Here is a 21,169-nt window from a genome sequence, read left to right on the forward strand (position 1 = left end):
CCACCCGGCCGTATATGTGCATTGGCCGGGTGGGAAGTGGTTAAGTAATATCGCATTTCCCACTTGAAGACTCCGATTACAAGTGGGAAGGCTGGCCGCAGGCCAGCCCGTATTTGTGGGAGGAGTCTGAGGGACTATTAAACCCTCCTCCTCTGTCAGGGTCAGGGTTGGTGTTTTCTAGGGAGAGAGAGACCGGGTTACACAGACTTGCTAGTGTATACAGACGGAATAGTGTATACAGAAGACCAGCTAGTTTATACAGAGAGGCTAATGTGTACAAAAGACAGGCTAGATTATACAGAAGAACGTACTGGATATGCAGAGATGGAGGCGAGGTTATACTGAGGGAGAGGCTGTTTTACACAAAGAGGCTAGTGTGTGCAGACTTGCTAAAGTATACGGACAGACTAGTGTATACAGAGAGGCTATTTTAAACAGAGAGACTAGGGAAAACAGAGAGGCTAGTGTACAGAGACAAGCTGACAGTGAGGCCGGGGTATAATGAGAAGCTACGTTATACAGTAGACAGGCTAGTTTATATAAAAGACAAAATTGGGTAAACAGAATACAGGCTGGGGTATAATGAGAGGCAAGATTATACATAGAGGCTAGGGTATAAAGATGTATACAGAAAGGCGGGGTATACCGAGAGACTATGTGTATAAAAGACAAGCTAGGGACGGACTAGTGTATACAGAAGACCGGCTAGTTGATACAGAGAGGCTAATGTGTACAAAAGACAGGCTAATGTATACAGATAGGCTAGATTATACAGAAGAACATCCTGGGTATGCAGAGAGCTCAGCTTCAAGGGATGGTCAACGTGAGTAATATGAGTGAGACTCCTCACCCCCCCCCCCACCTACCAGATCCGACTTTCATCCCCTTGCCCTCTCTGCCCCGGTCATTTGGTGGCAGTTTTATGCACTCCCTGGCCCCCACCCATTCATAATCCTTACCGACCTTTCCTTCCGCTGCTCACAGGAACATACTGGATGACTTGTCTAATTAACCAACTTGTACAAGACACCGCTATCCTCCTGTCTGACACCGGTCCCCATTGGAGGCGTTACCCCTCACTGTTTGGGTGGTCCCTGCCTCCCCCTGGATGCTCCACATATACCCCGACGACATTGTCGGAGGGGCACCACTTGACAGGTGGCATCTCCCATTGGAGGAAGGGATGATGGCCCCAACCCCTTGGCAGCAGGTTCTTTCATGTACAGACCAGGGCGGCTCATCTTCCCTTCTGGAGTCTTGACCTTAGAGGGGGGAGTTGCACTTTGGGGGGTCTGAGTGATACCTAGTGCGCTGTACTGGAAGGGCTTGACATTCCCGCATATGTGTCCCCTCTCCCTGGTTGCGCCCCTCGTCCCCCCTCTGGCCCTCACCTACTCTTTGCCGAGATTGCCTTCTGCAGCTTTCGGGGACACCCTGGATGACTTATTTATTGAGCCTATTGGTGCGAGACACTGCTTCCCTCCAGTTTGACTCTGGACCCCCCTGGAGGATTTACCCCTTACTGTTTTGGCGGTCCCAGCCTCCCTCTGGATGCTCTACACAGCCCCCGATGGTGATGCAGGAGAGACACTAATTGGCGGGCCCCAGAACTGCTACTCGGGTGAAGTCTCCCGTTGGATGGAGGGATGGTGGCCCCAGCCCCTTGCCTGCCGGATTCTCCATGCACCGACCAGGGCTGCTCCTCTTTCATCTTCATGTGGTGACCATGGAGGGGAGGAGTTGAAACTTATGGGGTCAGGGTGGTTGCTGGTGTGAGCACGCTAAAGGACTTGACCTTTCCGCATGTTTGTCCCCTCTCCTTTGCTGCCCCTCCTTCCCTCCCCCCTTCCCTCCCTTACCTCCTTTCCTTCCCTCCCCCCTTCCCTCCCCCCTTTCAATCCCCCTTTCCCCCCTTACCCCCCTCTTTTCCCCCCTTCCCTCGCCCTTTTCCCCCGGGGCGTGGATGGAGGAGAGGGGGTAAGAAGAGGACAATCTGCCAAAGAGAGAAATACATTTGTTCGGGGGCTGCATGTACTTTTGGGGTATGGGACGGGGGGTGGTGGATCCCATTCTGTGATGCCTTTTCTGTTGTGACGGGCTCCCTCGTGCATGCCTACATTTAGGGCGAACTAAGGAGACCCCTCAGTGCTGACAGTTCTATGCTCTACCTCTGTTTTAATTATACTATTGTTTTTTGGTTCTATGATGTTACTGATTGTCTTTTATTTGCATACCGGTATCAGACGTGACATTTACCACTGCCGGGACTGGGGAGACTGGGATCCGGGGGCTCCCTCTCCGACCTGTCTACCCACCAACCCAAGTAGGACGGCGCTTTAAACCCAGTGTACATCTGGTAAACGCTATAGCATAATTGTGCTGTTTTAGTATACAATTCCTGTACTGTTGAGTGCGGACAACCCTTAATTTCCCTCTCCCCCTGGGGTTGAGGTGCCCAGCCTCTTTTTCCCCTTACCTTTCCTTCCATTTGCCCTTCCTTTTTCCCCCTTAGTTCCCTCCATCCATTACCTACCCAATACCTACCTTGGTTCAACTTTCTTTGCTTTTATCGGACGTCCCCCTTCCCCTCCCCGAGGAGCGATGGCAGACTCAGTCAAGGTCACCTCTCTAAACGTTAAGGGACTGAACTCCTCTGAAAAACGGTGGATCCTCCTGTGAGAACTGAAGACTTCCTGTACTGATGTGGCCTTTATACAAGAAACACATTTTAAAAATACTAGCCTCCCCTTTCTACGGTCAAGATCCTTCGCTAAGGTCTACCACTCTACTAACCCCTCCTCTAAGACCAAGGGAATCTCCATTCTGATCTCTAGCAGGCTCCCCTCGGTTCTCCAGGATTCTCTGGTGGACCCTGGGGGCCGATATCTTTTTCTTAGGGGCCACATTGGAGAACTCCTTTTTACATTTGCCACTGTGTACACTCCCAATGATCACCAAGACACATTCCTCAGAACTACCCTGCACAGATGATGTGACTTTCGGGAGGGCCAGTTGATATTAGGTGGGGACTTTAATGTCCCCTTTCGCCATCGGTTGACACTTCTGCCTCTTGCTCCTCGCTCCTCATTTACTCTAGAAAGCGGATTACTAAGTGCTTACTGAATGACCAATTAGTTGATATCTGGTGTCTGCAACACTCCGGGGAAAGGGACTACTCTTTTTGCTCTTCCCCTCACAAATCATACTTGAGGATAGACTTCTTCTTGATTCCACATGACCAACTGCACTTGGTGAGCTCTTCCTCCATCGGCCATATTACTTGGTCTGACCACGCTCCTGTAGCCCTTACCTACACCCTCTCTAGGAACCCCTCACCTAGGACTCTATTCTGGCACCTTAATGAGAGCCTCCTCCAGATACCGGAAGTTTTAGCAGATGTGACCAGGGAATTGGACCTTTATTTCCAAGAAAACTAAACGCAGGACTGCGACCCGGGGATAATTTGGGAGGCTCACAAGTCAGTACTCCGCAGGGTACTTATCAGGCACGGGGCACGCATCAAACGAACACGGAAGGAACAAATTGCTAATCTGTTTTGTGAACTTGCCTCTGTGGAAGCGAAACATAAACATGCCCCCTCACGGACCTTAGAGATTGAATTGGGGACACTCCGTACCCAGATTACTGACCTACTCCATTATAAAGCGAAAGCAGTACTCCAGTTTTGTCGTAAACTGATGTAGGAATCAGGGGACAAATGCGGAAAAATCTTTGCCAGGTCAGTAAAAGGAGTGGAAATCTGCCTCTTACATACAACAGTTGATAGATGAGAATGGCCAGAGGGGCTCTACCCCAACCCAAATAGCCAAAGTCTTTGAAAAATGCTACTCTGATCTCTACAACCTGCCCGATTCAGGGTCCGGACAGGACAATATAGACAGATATGTAACCGGTTCTGGTCTACCAACCCGATCACACTGGAAGAAGTCCAGATGGCCGTGGGACCTCCGAAGGTGGGTAAGGCTCCGGGCCCTGACGGATATACCGCACAATACTATAAGACCTTCCTCCCTATTCTCGGCCCGCGCTTGGTGAATTTATTGAATACTCTGAGCTTGAATGGGGATTTTCCTGAGCATACCCTTAGAGCCCACATCTCGTTGATACCTAAGGAGGGCAAAGACCCGGGCCTATGTGGGAGCTACAGACCCATTTCCCTCCTAAATTCGGTCCTAAAACGATTCTCTAAAATCCTCGCCACGTGATTGGCACAGCACTTGCAGTCCCTTATACATATTGACCAGTTAGGTTTTATTCCCACCAGGGAAGATAGGGACAACACCATTAAGGTGCTTACCCTGGTCCATAAAGCAAAGTCATCTGGGACCCCTTGTCTTTTCGTGAGTACTGATGCCGAGAAGGCTTTTGATCGGGTCAAATGGACATTCATGTTCTCGGTCCTTCGCCATATAGGTCTGAGTGAACGGATGTTGGCATGGATAAGTAAGATATACTCACGCCCTTCAGCTCAACTCAAAGCGAATGGGGTGCTCTCATCTCCCCTTGACATCGGGAATGGGACCAGACAGGGTTGCCCCCTGTCGCCCCAGTTATTCGCACTGTCATTGGAACCCTTTCTCTCCACAATTCGACAAAACTCAGACATAACGCGACTCCAAATCGGTACTATTGACATCTGCCTACGTAGATGACATGCTGTTCTCGTTGACGAATCCCAGAGTTTCCTTGCCAAATCTCCTTCGGGAATTCCAGATATACGGGATACTTCTTGAAATCAGAGGCCATGGGGGTCGAAGTCCGCCCGCAAACGTTACTAGACTTGTAGTCCAATTTTCGATTTAAATGGACCCATACAGCCCTTAAGTACTTAGGTACTTACATTCCACAGGACAACGCGCATACGTTTATGTTGAACTTCCCCCCACCCCTTGTCACTAAGATCCGCAGTTTGCTTCACGGGTGGCATTCTGGCCTCCATTCCTGGTTCAGGAGATGCAATCTCATTAAAATGAACATACTCCCTAAATTTACCTATCTTTTCCAAGCTCTCCCGATCCAGATTCCAGTCCCGTTTTTTAAGCAAGCTCAATCCCTGCTCACTCAATTTAACTGGGCCCACAAAAATCCCAGACTTAAGTGGTCACAGCTGACATTGTCTAAACAACAGGGAGGGTTGGTTCTCCCTGACTTGCGATGCTACTACCTGGCCTCCCATCTGGGGCGTGTATTGGACTGGAATGGAAACAAACTTTCTAAGCTCTGGGTGCTACTAGGACAATCTCACTCCCAAATTCCGCTAAGAAGCACCATGTGGTGCTATAAGGATTTACCCACAGAATTGACGTCATATCCCACTATAGGGGCTTCATTGAAAGTCAGTCACCTGATCGCTACCCAAAACACACTCACGTCTTTGACTTCCCCCCTATTCCCTATACGTGGCCATCCGAACTTGGAACCGGGGACCCACTTAGAAATTCCAACCTAGACCATGCGTCTAAATTCGTCATTGATGGAAAATGACCTTCTTTCTCAACCCTAACAGATCCGACAGGGCTTTTCCAAATGCCTTTTTGGAGAGCGGCGCAACAACATCATTTTTTCCATTCCATCCCCAATACTCAAACTTTCGCACGCCCTCAGACGGAGTTTGAGGCTCTATGCAGGAGCGAAGGCCCTTTGGTCCACATTCTCTCTCAAACAGATCACCCACACTTAACCTGCCTGTCCAACTGGGAAAAGGACCTTAATTGCTCGTTTTCCCCAGCACAGAGACAACGCATTATCACTTTGGCTCTCAAAACCTCGCTGTGCACGAAGATACAGGAGACAAATTTTAAACTTCTCACCAGGTGGTATTTGACACCATCAAAGCTGCATAAATAATTCCCCTCTTCCTCGAACATATGCTGGAGGTGTGGAGAAGAAGAGGGCACGTTGATCCACATTTTTTGGTCCTGCCCCAGCTTGGTGGACTTCTGGACAGAGATCCGATGCATAACACAAAAATTCACAGACTTCTCCATCCCGGAAGAGGCTGCATTCTTTCTCTTGCACCATTGACAGATTCCCATTAAGAAGTACAAAAAAATAAATTTTACGGCATGTGATAAATGTGGCGAAATCCTGCATCCCTCTCTATTGGAAAAAATGTTCCCCCCCTTTCATTACTCACTGGCTTAGGAAAATAGAGGACATTAAAAAAAATGGAGGACTTGATCCTCACATCACAAGGTAAACAAGAATTTTTTAAACAAACCTGGGACATCTGGAATACCTTTATATTCTCGCTGGAAGGATGTCGCCTGCTATCACCTTAATGCTCTGAGCTTTCCTTGACTGGCCCCTTGGACAGTGGCTGCCATTGTGTCTCGTCCCCTCTTCTCCTTTCCTGATCTTTCACCCCTTCTCTTTTCTGCCTTCCTCCCCTATCTCTCACCCCCTCCACCCACTCTCTCTTTTGGAAAAAGTGGAAAATTGGGAATGACGGCCCCACCCCCCCCCCTCTGGATGGATTATGCCGGAGGGACCTGGGGTTTGTGTGACCCTGGATCTTGGTACAGTACTTTATCCGTGCCTTGAATCATTATGATTGATGGAAGGCAGACTCACAGTTGCGAATATACCTGTATCAAGTATTGTTCAGCTGCTTTTTGCTCTGTATTTCTCTGTTGCATTATGTACTCGGGGGACCGTCTTCCCCTGTTTGGAGAAAAAATTATATTTGAAAAAAAAAAGAAGCCTACGACACCTGGTATTCCCAGGCGATCTGCCATCCAGGCATTAACCAGGCCCGACCCTGCTTAGCCTTGGGAATCAAGCAACAACTTAAAAAAAAAGCCTATGGCATTGAGAAATCCCAGGCGGTCTCCCATCCAGGTACTAACCAGGTCCCAACCCTGCTTAGCCTCTGAGATCAAATGAGATTGGGCTCCTTCAGGGTGATGCAGCCATAGTAGATTTTTTTCAGGCACGCTCAACCCTCTTGACAAACGCCAAGATGGTCACCTTGGGAAGCAAACAAAAAATCAAGTCAACGCCAACAACATAAAAAGAAGCCTACAGCACCTAGTATTCCCAGGCGGTCTCCCATCCAGGTATTAACAAGGCACGACCCTTTCTAGCCTCTGAGATCAGAGGAGATTGGGTGCTTTCAGGGTGATGTGCCCATAGGCAATCTCTTTGGGCACTCTCATCCCTCTTGAAAAATGCCAAGATAGTCACCCTGGGAAACAAGCGAAAAAAAACAGGTCAACGCCAACAACATGAAAAGAAGAATACGGCACCTGGTATTCCAAGGCCATCTCCCATTCAAGTACTAACTAGGCCCAACCCTTCTTAGCCTCCGAGATCAGAAGAGATAGGGTGCTTTCAGGGTGATGCTGCTGTAAGCGATCTCTTTAAGCACTCTCTACCCTCTTGACAAATGCCAAGATGATCACTTTGGGAAACAAGCGAAAAAAAACAGGTTAACACCAACAACATAAAAAGAAGCCTGCGGCATCTGGAAAACCCAGGCGGTCTCCCATCCAGGTACAAACCAGGCCCAACCCTGCTTAGCCTCTGAGACCAGACGAGATTGGGTGCTTTAAGGGTGTTGTGGCCGTAGGCAATTTCTTTGTGCACTCTCAACCCTCTTGACAAATGGCAAGATCGTCACCTTGGGAAAAAAGGGAAAAAACACAGGTCAACGCCGACAACATAATGAGAAGCCTACGGCACCTGGTATTCCCAGGCTGTCTCCCGTCCAGGTACTAACCAGGCCCATCGCTGCTTAGCCTCCAAGATCAGATGAGATTGGGCTCTCTCAGGGTGATTTGGCCGTAGGCACTCTCTTTGGGCACTCTGAAGCCTCTTGACAAAGGCCAAGATGCTCACCTTGGGAAAAAAGCTAAAAAAAACAGGTCAAAGCCAACAACATAAAAAGAAGTCTACGGCATCCGGTATTCCCAGGCGATCTCCCAATCAAGACACTAACCAGGCCAGATCCTTCTATGGCACCTGGTCTTCCCAGGCAGTCTCCCATCCAGGTACTAACCAGGCCTGACACTGCTTAGCCTCTGAAATCAGACGAGATCGGGTGCTTTCAGGGTGATGTGGCCGTAAGCATTCTCTTCAAGACACGCCCAACCCTCTTGACAAACGCCAAGATGGTCGCCTTCAGAAACAAGCGAAAAAAACAGGTCAAAGCCAACAACATAAAAAGAAGCCTATGGCACCTGGTATTCCCAGGCGGTCTCCCATCCAGGTACTAACCAGGCCTGACACTGTTTAGCCTCCGAGATCAGACGAGACTGGACGCTTTCAGGGTGATGGGGCCGTAGGAGATCTCTTCGGGCACTCTCAACCCTCTTGACAAATGCCAAGATGGTCACCTTGGGAAACAAGTGAAAAAAAAAAAACAGGTCAAGGTCAATAACATAAAAAGAAGCATACGGCACCTGTTATTCCCAGACGTTCTCCTATCCTGGTATTAACCAGGCCCAACACGGCTTAGCCTCCGAGATCAGACAAGATCGGGTGTTTTCAGGGTGATGGGGCCGTAGGTGATCTCTTTAGGCACTCTCGACCCTCTTTTTAAAAGCCAAGATGGTCACCTTGGGAAACAAGCGAAAATAAACAGGTCAACACCAACAACATAAAAAGAAGCCTACGGCACCTGGTATTCACAGATGGTCTCCCATACAGGTATTAACCAGGCCGTACACTGCTAGGCCTCTGAGATCAGATGAGATTGTGCGCTTTCAGGGTGATGTGGCCATAGGTGTTCTATTCAGACACTCTCAACCCTCTTGACAAATGCCAAGATGGTCATCTTGGGAAAAAAGTGAAAAAAAAACAGGTCAACGCCAACAACATAGACCCTGGCGGTCTCCCATCTGACCCTGACCCTGACCCTGCTTAGCCTCTGAGATCGGGCGCTTTCAGGGTGATGTGGCCTTAGGCGAATGCTTCGGGACATACTCAAAACTCTTGACAGATGCTAAAATGGTCACCTTGGGAAACAAGCGAAAAAAAAACAGGTCAAAGCCAACAATATAAAAAGATTCCTACGGCACCTGTAATTAGGTACTATCCAGACCGGACCCTGCTTAGCCTCCGAGATCAGATGAGATCGGGCGCTTTCAGGGTGATGTGGCCGTAGGAGATTTCTTCGGGCTCTCTCAGCCCTCTTGACAAATGCCAAGATGGTCACCTTGGGAAACAAGCGGAAAAAAAAAATGTCAACGCCAACAGCATAAAAAGAAGCCTACGGCACCTGGTATTCCCAGTCGGTCTCCCATTCAGTTACTAATCAGGCCCGACAATGCTTAACCTCTGAGATCAGACAAGATCGGGCACTTTCAGGGTGATTTGGCCGTAGGCACTTTCTTTGGGCACTCTCACCCTCTTGACAAACGCCAAGATGGTCATCTTGGGAAACAAGTGAAAAAAAACAGGTCAACGCCAACAACATAAAAAATAGAATTTTTATATACAGCTTACCTGTAAAATCCTTTTCTTGAGAGTACATCACGGGACACAGGAGCTTCATTACATAGTGGGTTATATAGGCACCTCTGGTGATTGGACACTGGTTAACCCCCAATTAAGGAGAATTCCTCCCCTATATAACCCCTCCCATATGGGAGGCACCTCAGTTTTGTAGCAAAGCAATAGGAAACCACGTATAACCCAAGAGGGGTGGGAGCCCTGTGTCCCGTGATGTACTCTCAAGAAAAGGATTTTACAGGTAAGCTGTGTATAAAAATCCTATTTTCTTGATCATACATCAGGGGACACAGGAGCTTCATTACATAGTGGGATGTCCCAAAGCAATGCTCAGATTGAGGGGAGGGAGACACAGATCATAATATATAGACCGCCAAGGACCGGAGGACCTAAACTGCAGCCTGCAGTACACTGCGCCCAAAGGCGATATCCTCTTGCCCTCTGACATCCACCTGATAGAATCTGGTGAATATGTGGACTGATGACCAAGTTGCAGCCTTACAGATCTGAGCCAGGGAGGCCTGGTGATGCACTGCCCAAGAAGCACTTACAGCCCTAGTTGAGTGCGCTTTCACTTGAAAAGGAGGGATCTTCCCTTTAACACTATAGGCCTGAGAAATAATCTGTCTAATCCACCATGAGAGAGTGGATTTTGATGCCACCTGACCCTTCCTAGGGCCTTCCGGCAAAATAAATAAGCAATCAGTTTTCCTTATCTGTGCAGTTGCCTGAAGATAGATACTGATTGCCCTTACCACATCCAAAGTGTGCAAAGATTCTTCTTCTGCAGACTGTGGGTCCAGAAAAAAGGATGGTAGGCTTACATCTTGATTCAAATGGAATCCTGAAACCACCTTAGGCAGAAAGGACCTGTTGGGACGCATTACCACCAGGTCCTTATGAATAATTAGATACGGTTCTTTACTGGAGAGAGCTGCTAGTTCTGACACTCTTCTAGCCGTGGATATGGCTACCAAGAAAACCAATTTTTTAGTCAAAAGAACTAACGAAGCCTGATGCAAAGGTTCAAAAGGTTGCCCCTGCAAAGCTGAGAGAACCAAATTCAGATCCCATGGGCATACCGGAGGTTTGACTGGCGGCCTTATCCGCATAGCCCCCTGGATGAAAGCCCGCACCAGGGAATGTGATGCAAGTGGTTTCTGAAAAAACACTGACAAGGCCGAAATATGCACCTTGATAGTGCTTATGGCCAAATTCATTTCTAGGCCTGACTGGAGGAAGGCCAAGATCCTGCTAATGACATACTTTCTAGGATGACATTCCCTGAGTTCACAACAGGAAACATATGCCCTCCAGATTTTGTAGTAAATAAGCCTGGAGGCCGGCTTTCTGGCATTGACCAGAGTAGAAAGGACTGGCCCCGAAAGCCCACGGTCTCTCAGAATGTGGGTCTCAGCAGCCAAACCGTCAAATTCAGACTGTGTAAAGCAGCATGGTAAATTGGACCCTGTGAGAGCAGATCTGGCCGGAGAGGGAGGATCCACGGCCTGCCTACTGCCAACTTCATGATCTCTGCGTACCACGGTCGCCTGGGCCAAGCCGGGGCTACCAAAAGAAGCAACTTTGTTTCCCTCTAGACTCTTCCCAGGAACCGCGACAGAAGCGGGCACGGGGGGAAGGCATAAATCAAATTGTACTGATCCCAGGGAACTGTCAGAGCATCCGACCCCTGAGCGAGTGTATCTCTTGTCCTTGACACGAATTTGTCCAGTTTTCTGTTGAACCTGGACGCAAACAGATCTACGTCTGGAGTACCCCACCTGCGACATATGTTCCAAAACACGTCGGGGTGCAGAGCCCATTCTCCTAGGCACAACTGCTGGCGGCGCAGAAAATCTGTCTGCCAATTTTCCACTCTTGGAATGAAGACTGCAGAAAGGCATGGAACATGCCTTTCTGCCCAGACAAGTATACGATTCACCTCTTTTTGCGCAACCAGACTTCTGGTACCGCCCTGGTGATTGATATAGGCCACTGCTGTGGCATTGTCGGACTGAACCCGAACAGGTCTGAAAGACCAGTTTATGAGAGCCATATAAACTGCCCGGATCTCCAAGACATTTATGGGCAATAGCTTCTCGATCGCAGACCATTTCCACTGCGAGCACGTCTCCTCCAACACTGCTCCCCAGCCTGTCAGGCTGCCATTTGTCATAATAATCTTCCATGGAAGAGGAAGAAAAGTTTTGCCTTTCAGCAAATTCTCGGTTTGTAACGAGACTCTTAGACTCGTTAGACGAGACTCTTGCGTGTCCCTGGGGATAGACGCATAGGAAGATCCAAGGACTGGGGCTTCCTGTTCCAAGCCGCAAGGATGAATCTTTGCAGAGGCCTTGAGTGGAACTGGGCGAATGGAACGGCCTCGAAGGAGGCGACCATTTTCCCAAAGAGTCTCATGCACAACCGAATGGGGGAAGATCTTCTGCCCAGAATTAGACGCACCAGATCCCCAATGGCCAAAGCTTTTGGCCTTGGTAGAAACACCTTGCCCTGAGCAGTGTCGATAACCATACCCAGGTATTCCAACCTGGTAGCAGGCTGTAGGGACGACTTTTCTAGGTTTATAATCCAACCTAGGCGTTCCAGCTGTTCTAGCGTTCTGGTAACACTGTGGTTCAGGAGCGCTACTGTTTTCTCTATGAGAAGCAAATCGTCTAGATAAGCCATGACGGCTATACCCTGAGCTCTTAGGTTTGCCAAGAAAGGGTCCAGAATCTTTGTGAAGACTCGAGGGGCCGTAGCTAGCCCGAACGGCAAGGCCACAAATTGAAAATGGCGCCGCTCTACCGCAAACCTTAGATTCTTTTGGTGTGCGGGAAAAATTGGCACATGGAGATATGCATCCTTGATGTCTATTGATGCCATAAACTCTCCCCCTTGCAGGGAGGAGACCACAGTGTGAATTGACTGTATTCAGAAGGACCGGATGCGTAAAAAACGGTTCAGATCCTTCAGATCCAGGATAGGTCTGACACTTCCATTTGGCTTTGGAACGGTGAAGAGATTCGAGTAAAACCCTGAACCCTGTTCTTTTGGGTCCACTTCTACTATCACCCCCTGGGATAGTAAGTGATCTAAGGCCAGAAATAGCGGTCTTTGCTTTACTGGGTCTCTGGGGATCCTTGACCTTAGAAAGCGAGAAGGTGGAATCTCCTGAAACTCCAGCTTGTAGCCCAGAGATACCGAAGAGACCACCCACTCATCCCGGATCTCTTCCCGCCAGGCTTCTGCAAACTGCAAGAGCCTTCCCCCCACTTGGCCGAGCGGGGGCGCTCCTTCACAAGGAAGCTTTCGGGCTCTGCTTGGCAGGCTTTCGCCCTCAGGATTTCTTCTGCCCCTGGGCCCGGCCTTGAGCCTTTCCTGTAGAGGGGGGTTGAGAAGGCCGTCACCACTGCTTAGAGCTTGATGCTCCGGGAGAGAGAGAACGCCTAAATGATGGACGTTTGCTCCTTTTGACTGGAAGGAGAGTAGATTTACCCCCTGAAATTTTTTGGACGAATTTGTCTAATTCTTCTACAAACAAACGTTCCCCTTTAAACGGGAACCCAATCAAATGCTTCTTGCATGATAGCTCAGCTTGCCCAATTATTTAGCCATAGGGCCCTTCGCATGTGTACCAACAGGAGAGACAAACGAGATGCTTGATGGACAGAATCCGAAATCGCATCAATCAGGAAACACAGAATTTGAGGTATTTCTGCATAATTCTCCACTTCCTCACTGGGAAGGAGGCCAAGCATCTGCTTAACCTGTTCCTTGAGGAACTGACACAACCCCACAGCTGCGACTGTAAGTTGCACTACAGTGCCAGTCATGGAAAAGGAGGCTTTTTTTTTTTTTTGTAAAATCTTTATTTTGAGATATTTTGACATTGAAACACACTTGAGTATACATTAGACAGCTGTGTCAGGACCAAACAAAGAACAAATAAACTGTAGGAAACAATGACACCCATAAAAACTGACCCAGTGGCCAAGAGTTGGCGGCTCAAACCAGACACATGAATTAGGCAAACGGGTGGAGATGAACGTCTGGAGTGTCTTCTAGCTCATACACATCAAGTCCGGCCTCCGTGGGCTAGGGCCCCGCTCCAAGGTGCCTCTGAGCGGAAAGGAGAGGACGGGCCGGAGCCCAGTCCCCCACCTCCCGTCATACAAAAGGCCGGGGAGGCATGGGACCACCCCCAGGGGCCGCCCAGGAGAGGGGGGCACAATCACCTCCAGCAACCTCTCCCGAGCGTCCCCCGGGGGTAGGACAGGCCCACAGCAACCCCCCCGCCCAGGAGGGACGTCCCAGCATGGACCCCTCCGGACAGAGGGATTCCCCCCGTCAGCCAAACAAAGTGGCCGCAGGGCCAGCCAGCCCACAGGAAGCCTAACGCACCACCACAGCTCAATACCACGTAGGTCAATAAAAGGCAACATCTTATAGTGTGGAATACAGAGAAAGAAGGTAAAAAAGAACAGTAGGAAGGGTGAGAGAGAGGCAAGAAGGGGTAGAGAGGGGATTGGGGGATAGGGTAAGGGAGGAGGGTGGAGCCTACTTGACATCCCTGCGAAGTGCAGCGGTCCAGCACCAGGCGAGTCTCAGCAGCAAAGTCGTCTCTCCGTCCATGGGGCAAGAAGGTGAAAAACAGCCACTAGGTGGGAACATCATTGTGTGTGCGGGATCTCAAAGAGGGTTCCGCTAGCTCCAGTAGAGCCAAGTCCAGACTGGAGGTAGCGTATATAGTTTCGGACATGTAGACTGTCCATGATTGCCATATGCTGTCACACTTAGCCCGTGTACCCCTACAGGTTGCCACCCAATATTCCGCTTCTCTGATGTGATTCACTTTTTTGACCCAGTCCTCCACTGTGGGAGTCCTAGTTTGTTTCCAGTAAATCGGTATAAGACGTCTGGCCGCGTTCAACAGATGCGGCAGAGGGCTTTTTTTGTATCTACCAATCGGGATCGGAGGAATGTGCAAAAGATAGTTGGCCGGAGACAGTGGCACATCAAGATGCAAAACTGCCTCTATGCGGGATCGGATGTCCTCCCAGAATGGCTTGATTCGTGGGCAATCCCACCAAATATGAAGGAGGGTGCCCAATTGGCCACATTCCCTCCAGCACCGGTCCGATACCGAAGGGTAGATACGTGCTAAGTCTGCCGGCACTCTGTACCAGCGAGACAGTACTTTAAAATTAGTTTCTTGGGTTTTGGACTCCATGGAGCTAGCGTACGTGAGTTTGTAGAGGTGGGACAGTTGGGCCGCGGAAAAGTCAAGTTGTAGCTCCCTCTCCCAGACCCGTATGTATGTCGGTCTAGCGACCTCGGTAACACAGCCCAGCAAGTGATATAATTCGGAGATCAGGTGGGGAGTGGGTTCATCTGCTACAAAAAAACGCTCAAATGGTGTAAGGAGCGCTTCGTCCCTGATTAAGTGGCCATGGGCTTCAAAAAAGTGGTGCATTTGCCTGTATCGCCAAAAATTCATAGCTGTCTGCGCATGCCCGGTCTGCAGGGATTCATAGCTGACCATTTGGCCACCGCTGAGAAACTGTCCACAACTGGCATTCCCGTCAGCTGCCCAGGGGACAAAAAAGGCCCTCCGCTCCCCTGGCGGGAACCATAGGAACCCTCCCAGCAGGGCAAGCGGAGAAACAGGGGGGGATAGGCCCAGCGTCTTGTTCAGTTTGTCCCAAATCAAAAGAGACTGTACAGTGAGCGGGGAGACATCCACCGATAACCCCCTATATTCCGGGGACAACCAGGGCGCATAAGCCAAATCTCTCCCAGCTAGCCATTTTTACAGAGAGACCCACACTTTTGACTTAGTATGAAATTTCCAATTAAGTATCCTCTGTAGAACAATAGCCCTGTGGTACCTCTGGATATCCGGAACCCCCAGACCCCCCATCAGCTTCGAGCGTTTCAGCAAGGCCATGGCTATTCTAGGTTTCTTTGTGTTCCACACAAATGTCGACAGAATGCTATTCAATTGGGTAAAAAACAGTTTAGGGAGGGAGATGGGTATCATTTGTAAAAAGAATAATACTCGGGGCAGGATATTCATTTTAATAATATTAATGCGGCCGAACCACGTAAAAGCGGTTTTGGTCCACTGCAACAAATCCGCCTTGATCGCATGTAATAAGGGGGGGAAATTAGCGGCATATAAGGCATCAAAGCAGTTGGTCAACTGGATGCCCAGGTATTTAATAGAAGACGTGGCCCAGGTAAAGGGGAATGCTAATTGCAGGTGGTCCGCTTGAGGCGGGGCGAGGTGAATAGGCAAAATCTCCGATTTGGAAAGGTTTATCTTGAAATTGGATAACTCACCAAAAGTCCTCAGCTCCTTCAACAGAACCGGCAACGAGATCAGGGGTTCAGAGAGATAAAGGAGCACATCGTCCGCATACGCCGACAGTTTGTGCTCCGTCATCCCAACCTTCAGGCCTCTAATGTCTGCGTTCGCCCTCACCCTGCAGAGCAGTGGTTCCAGTACCAAGGCAAAAAGGAGAGGAGACAGTGGACACCCCTGTCTCGTGCCGTTTCGAATCGGGAACCGGGAGGAAAGCACCCCATTCACCTTCACCTGTGCACACGGAGTGGAGTACAAGGCCATAATCGAGGACATCATATGCGTCCCCAACCCCTGAGCCTCCAGTACCACCCATAAGTACCCCCAGTCGACGCGGTCAAACGCCTTTTCGGCGTCCGTCGAAAGGACGATACAAGGTTTAGGATCAGGACTGTTACGTGCCCAATGAATGAGTTGGATTGCCCTGATGGAGTTATCTCTCGCCTCCCTGCCACGAATAAACCGGCCGCTCCAAGTCGACGCATTGTTCCGCCGTAAGTGTAGGGACTCTCGCCGACGCTAAAAATTCTTGAATGGCAGCAGACTTGGGAGGCTGAGCGTGTGCGGGCGAGGCCGGGGAAAGGTTATAAAGTTGGGCGTAAAATTCCTGGAACCCCGAGGCAATCTTGTTGGATTGGACCCAAACGGCACCCGAGGGGGAACGGAGCTTCTGTACATAAGCTTGAGCGTGTTTCTTGCGAAGGGCCCTGGCCAGCATACGGCCGCATTTGTTTCCATGTTCATAGTACCTGTGTGAAAGATGCCTGGCCTGCCTACACGTGTGGCGATCTAATAAACGTAAAAACAGGTCACGCAATTCAAAAAGCTTCTGCTTAGCCTCTGGGCTCCCCCCCTGCTTATGGGAGAGTTCTGCCGCCTGTAAGGCGGCCAGAACCCTGTTGAAATCCTCTTGACGTGCTTTCTTGATTTGGGAACCCAATGATATCAGTTCCCCTCTAATCACGGCTTTGTGCCCCTCCCAAAGCACACCCGCACTTATCTCATCCGAGGCGTTTTCCCTAAAATAGTGGGAGATGGTCTCCGACACCTTGGCAACCGCAGCAGAGTCATCCAAGAGATTTTCGTTCAGTCTCCACGTCCAGGCCCTGTGGGGACCAGATGGTAATTGAATGGTCACGCCAACCGGTGCATGGTCCGAAAGGGTGATGCTGCCAATGGATGCCGTCTACAGAAGCTCAAGCGTGGGACGGTCAACATAGACATGGTCTATGCATGGTTATACGTCATGGACGGACGAGTAATAGCTAAAGTCTCGTCCCGAGGGATGCAAAATCCTCCAGATATCAAGTAAAAGGTGTGCCTGCAGTGATTTGCGAAAGTGTTTGAAAAAGGCATGGGAGTGTGAGGGTCGGGTGCTCGAAGTGTCGAGCAGATGGTCCGGGCAGACATTAAAGTCCCCGCCTAAAATTAAATACCCGGCTTTAAAGTCTGTCAATAGGTCAAGGGTAGCGTCCAGGAAGGTGCCCTTTAGGAAAACAAATCGGCCCTGAGGGTCAATTTTGCTATCCACTGGCTGAAAAGGGCACGTCTTATGGAACGCTATGGCAGTCCCTCTGGACTTGGCCTTAGGAGATGTACTGTGAAACCACTGATTAAACATATGGGTGGGCAACCTGGGTAGGGAATGGCTGGTGAAATGTGTTTCCTGCAGGAAGACCACTTGGGCCTTCAACTTTTTAAGTTCCCACCACAATTTGTTCCTCTTCCCCGGAGAGCAGAGACCCCGTAAATTGTAGGAAATTACCTGGAGTGTAGACATGGGAGAGTTGGAAGGTGGAGGACTGGGCAAGCGTCCCAACCCGCCTGGTGTAAGGACCGCAGCAACAGCAGGCTCCTAGGAAAAGGGGGGAGTGAAAAAAGAGGGAGAAGAAAAGGGGAGAGATAGGGAGATAAAAAACACAAAAAAATAGTACAAAAATACCAACAACATAAAAACAAAGCAGCTACATCAAAATTAGACAATGCAGCAGTTTGGGGGGAGATGGGACCCACCCCACTATCCGGGGGGGCTCCTAGCCCCCTCCTAAAGTCCCAACAGGGAACTAAACCCATGGATGGATGGCCTATGTGGGGAACGTAAACCAAAACAAGGGGGAAAAGGAAGGTCCCCACCCCGCCCACCACATCTGAGAGCAGAATAGCCTCAATTCGGGAGAAAAACCGATCCAAAAAAGCAACAAAAGTAAAAAATAAAAGAGGAGGAAAAAAGGGGTGAAGCCCAGTGTGGGCTGATTGCATTCGGGGACGTGGAGTCTGGCCGATCCCTGGCAGAGGCCCCCCCGCCACGGTAGCCGCACAGCAAACTGCAGACCGCGGAGGGGGGGGGGGGGTCACGGAGGTAGCTACGATGGCAAAAGAAAAGGGGGAAATAAAAACAGAAACCAAAACACATTAAAAAACCCCCCTCCCCCCACCCCTGGTGCCCCGCAAAGGGAAGAAAAAGGGGGCGCCGTGGCAGACCACCTTCCAACATTGGGAATGTAAACATTCTCCGCCCTGTAGGCCTAATCTGATAGTCAAACAGTAACAAGGGCTGGAGAGAAGTCACCAAAAATTCTTGCGGCCACGGCAGCCACAGTCTTCGGCCGCATAGGGCACATCCAGGTCCCTGGAACACCCGGGGGGGGGGGGGGGTACAGGGTCAAAACATCCCATTTACAATTCCCGTGGGGGGAGGCCCAGACACCAGCAATCATAGTAGAAAAAGTCCGCAATCAGCCGTCTATCACACAGCCCAGGCTCGGTATCAGTCTCGGGTGGTAGAAGGAACCACTGAAGAGTTGCGGGTTGAACTATGTCTGTCCCTCCGTCGATGCTTGCGTGTGACTGTAGACCATCTGTGAGGAAGGGGGGGGACAAGCAAGTCGCTCGGGGGTCCTCTCCAATCCAGAAAGTCCACGGGATTCAGCCCCAGAGAGGATAGAAAATGTGGAAGATCGTCTTTTGTACACAGGGTCACCTGCCTGCCATCCTTAAGCACATGCAGAGAGAAGGGGAAGCCCCAGCGGTAGGACAGTCCTGCAGCCTGGAGCACAGAAAGGAGCGGGCGAAGGGCTCTCCGCCGCATGAGGGTGCGCCGCGAGAGATCCTGATAGAAAGTCAGTCGAGCACCATCAAAATCATAAAAGGGCTTACCCCGCACTTTTTTCATAATCCGGTCCTTGATAGTATATTTGTGAAGTTTACAGATTATATCCCTGGGATTGTCAGCGTCTTGAGACGGGGGGCGCAGTGCTCTGTGGGCTCGGTCTATTTCAATAGGAGCAGTGGCTGGGAGTCCCAATATGTCCCTAAAGATATCAGTCAGAGTGGGGACAATATCCCTGGGTCCAGTAGCCTCCGGGAGCCCCCTGATCCTGATATTGGCCCTCCTGCTGCGGTTTTCAACATCATCCAATTGCCCCAGCAGTACCTCAAGCTGATGGTCTTGTGTTTGGCACCTAGATTGCAGCAGAGCAATAGCGGGGAGAGTCTCCTCTAGTTTTTCCTCCAGGGCCTCCACTCTGTGACCCAGATGTGTAGTATCAGCTTTAAGCTGGGCAATATCAGCGGTGAAAGCCTTCTCCACTCTGCTAGTGAACTTTTCTAGGTCCTCTCTGGTGGGGAGAGACATAATATGGCGGCGTATTGTGTCATCTCCCATGAGGTCTGAGACCTCTGAGCGGCCATCCAGGGACCCGGGGGATGCAGGGGGGGCCGAATCGCTTACCGATCCTGGGGAGGGCACCGGAGAAGCCAGGGGAGACGGTCCGGTCGACTGGGAAGGCGTCGCTGTAGCAGGCTGTGAGGATTTCCCAGCTTTCTGAAGTTTCCCGGTCGATATTGGGTCCATCGCGGCCCTGTCTGTGGGGGCCCGGGAAGAACTGATCCAGCTGTCCCTGCCGCTTCTTGTTACCCTGCGGCGGTCGGGAAGACTGCCGGGATCGTTGGGACATTGAGCCCGGTGATGTGGATCGGATTTCCCCGCTGAGGGCAGCTGATATGTGCGGCGATGGAGCGGAGCTGAGGTGAAGCACTTCCTCACTCCTCCATGGTCAGGACACGCCCCCCCAAAAGGAGGCTTTTAATAATGTTTCCAGCTTCTTATCAGTTGGATCTTTAAATACCTGAGCATTATCCAAAGGACAGGTCAGATTTCTATTCACGCAAGAAACAGCCGCATCGACAGATGGGACCCCCCATTTCTTGGTGAAACTTTCCTCCAGAGGATAAAGCATAGAAAACCTTTTAGGAGGAGCAAACAGTTTATCGGGATGTCCCCAATCCTCATACAACAATTTATCCATTAAGGGATTAATTGGAAAGGAAAAGGCAGGTTGTGGGATTTTCCTGACTCCCAGGGAAGAAACAGAGGACGTAGCGATCTCAGCAGCAGGCATTCTGAATGTGGTACGCACCAATTCAGTATAATACTGCACCTGTTTTCTGAGCGCCTGGGAGGAGGGGACTCTCTCCTCTTCCTCTGATTCATCCGACTGCTCAAGATACCTGTCCCAAGATAGGGATCTCTCCTCATTGTCAGAAGTGTCATCTGAAAGAGGAATCTCAGCAGAGGGAGGGGATCTACCCCTTTTCCTGCTTTCTTTCAGGGAAGCTGAACTAAAATTCATGATTCTCCCTTCAAAACCTTCCAATGTAGCCCTAAGGGAGTCCTCAGTGATGTATACCGGGGCTGAAATATCAGGAGAGGCTGCAAATCCTGACAGGGGCACTGACTCATCCTGTGAGGCTGACTCCAGTCTTGCAGGGGGGGGGATGGTAACCTACAGGCATTTTTAGAACCCCTAGACCTAGGCGGTGACTTACCAGTGTCCTTGTTATCTCCCCCTGAGACCCTCTTACAAGGAGACATAGTCCTAAGCTACAAAGCAGAGGTACTAGTACAAAGTGCAATCACTGTTGTGCTTAAAGTCTCACAATAAATACATATGCTTAAACTGCACAACCTGATGCTGAGTAGGTTTGTCTTAGGTTTGCCTGGATCCAATTCCTTGGGATGCTTACTGCCCACAGCTCCTGTGTCTCCACTTACAGCCCCCTGGCGCTCTGGGCTGTAAAACTGCGCAGTACAGCGCCGTGCACACCGAACGACGCGGCTCGCAAACACACTCCCGCCTCCTCCATTAGCACGGAAGCGTGCTTGGTGTGCGTGCACGAGGACTGCCGGTATCCAGGGGGGAAGGGAATTGCCATCGGAACTGTCTGGGACCCCCAGACTACGTATTACCTTCATTGTGGCTGAGATTGCAGTGGAGACATGAGTCATCTGGGAGAACCAGGCTTCACTGAGCGTGTGTATCTGAAAGG

The 21,169-nt window shown here is 50.2% G+C and overlaps 4 pseudogenes; all 4 read right to left on the minus strand.

Annotated features, from left to right (window-relative positions):
* Positions 1 to 7,692: 7,692 nt before the first annotated feature.
* On the minus strand, positions 7,693 to 7,811 carry LOC144000030 (5S ribosomal RNA; annotated as a pseudogene).
* A 160-nt stretch (positions 7,812 to 7,971) lies between these two features.
* LOC143999055 (5S ribosomal RNA) lies at positions 7,972 to 8,090 on the minus strand (annotated as a pseudogene).
* A 99-nt stretch (positions 8,091 to 8,189) lies between these two features.
* Positions 8,190 to 8,308, minus strand: LOC143999073 (5S ribosomal RNA; annotated as a pseudogene).
* Positions 8,309 to 9,229: 921 nt separating this feature from the next.
* LOC143998578 (5S ribosomal RNA) lies at positions 9,230 to 9,348 on the minus strand (annotated as a pseudogene).
* Between the last annotated feature and the right edge of the window lie 11,821 nt (positions 9,349 to 21,169).

The sequence above is a fragment of the Lithobates pipiens genome, unplaced genomic scaffold, assembly GCF_037356315.1.
Source record: "Lithobates pipiens isolate NorthernLeopardFrog02 unplaced genomic scaffold, aLitPip1_a1.2 Scaffold_19, whole genome shotgun sequence".
Taxonomy (NCBI): Eukaryota; Metazoa; Chordata; class Amphibia; order Anura; family Ranidae; genus Lithobates; species Lithobates pipiens.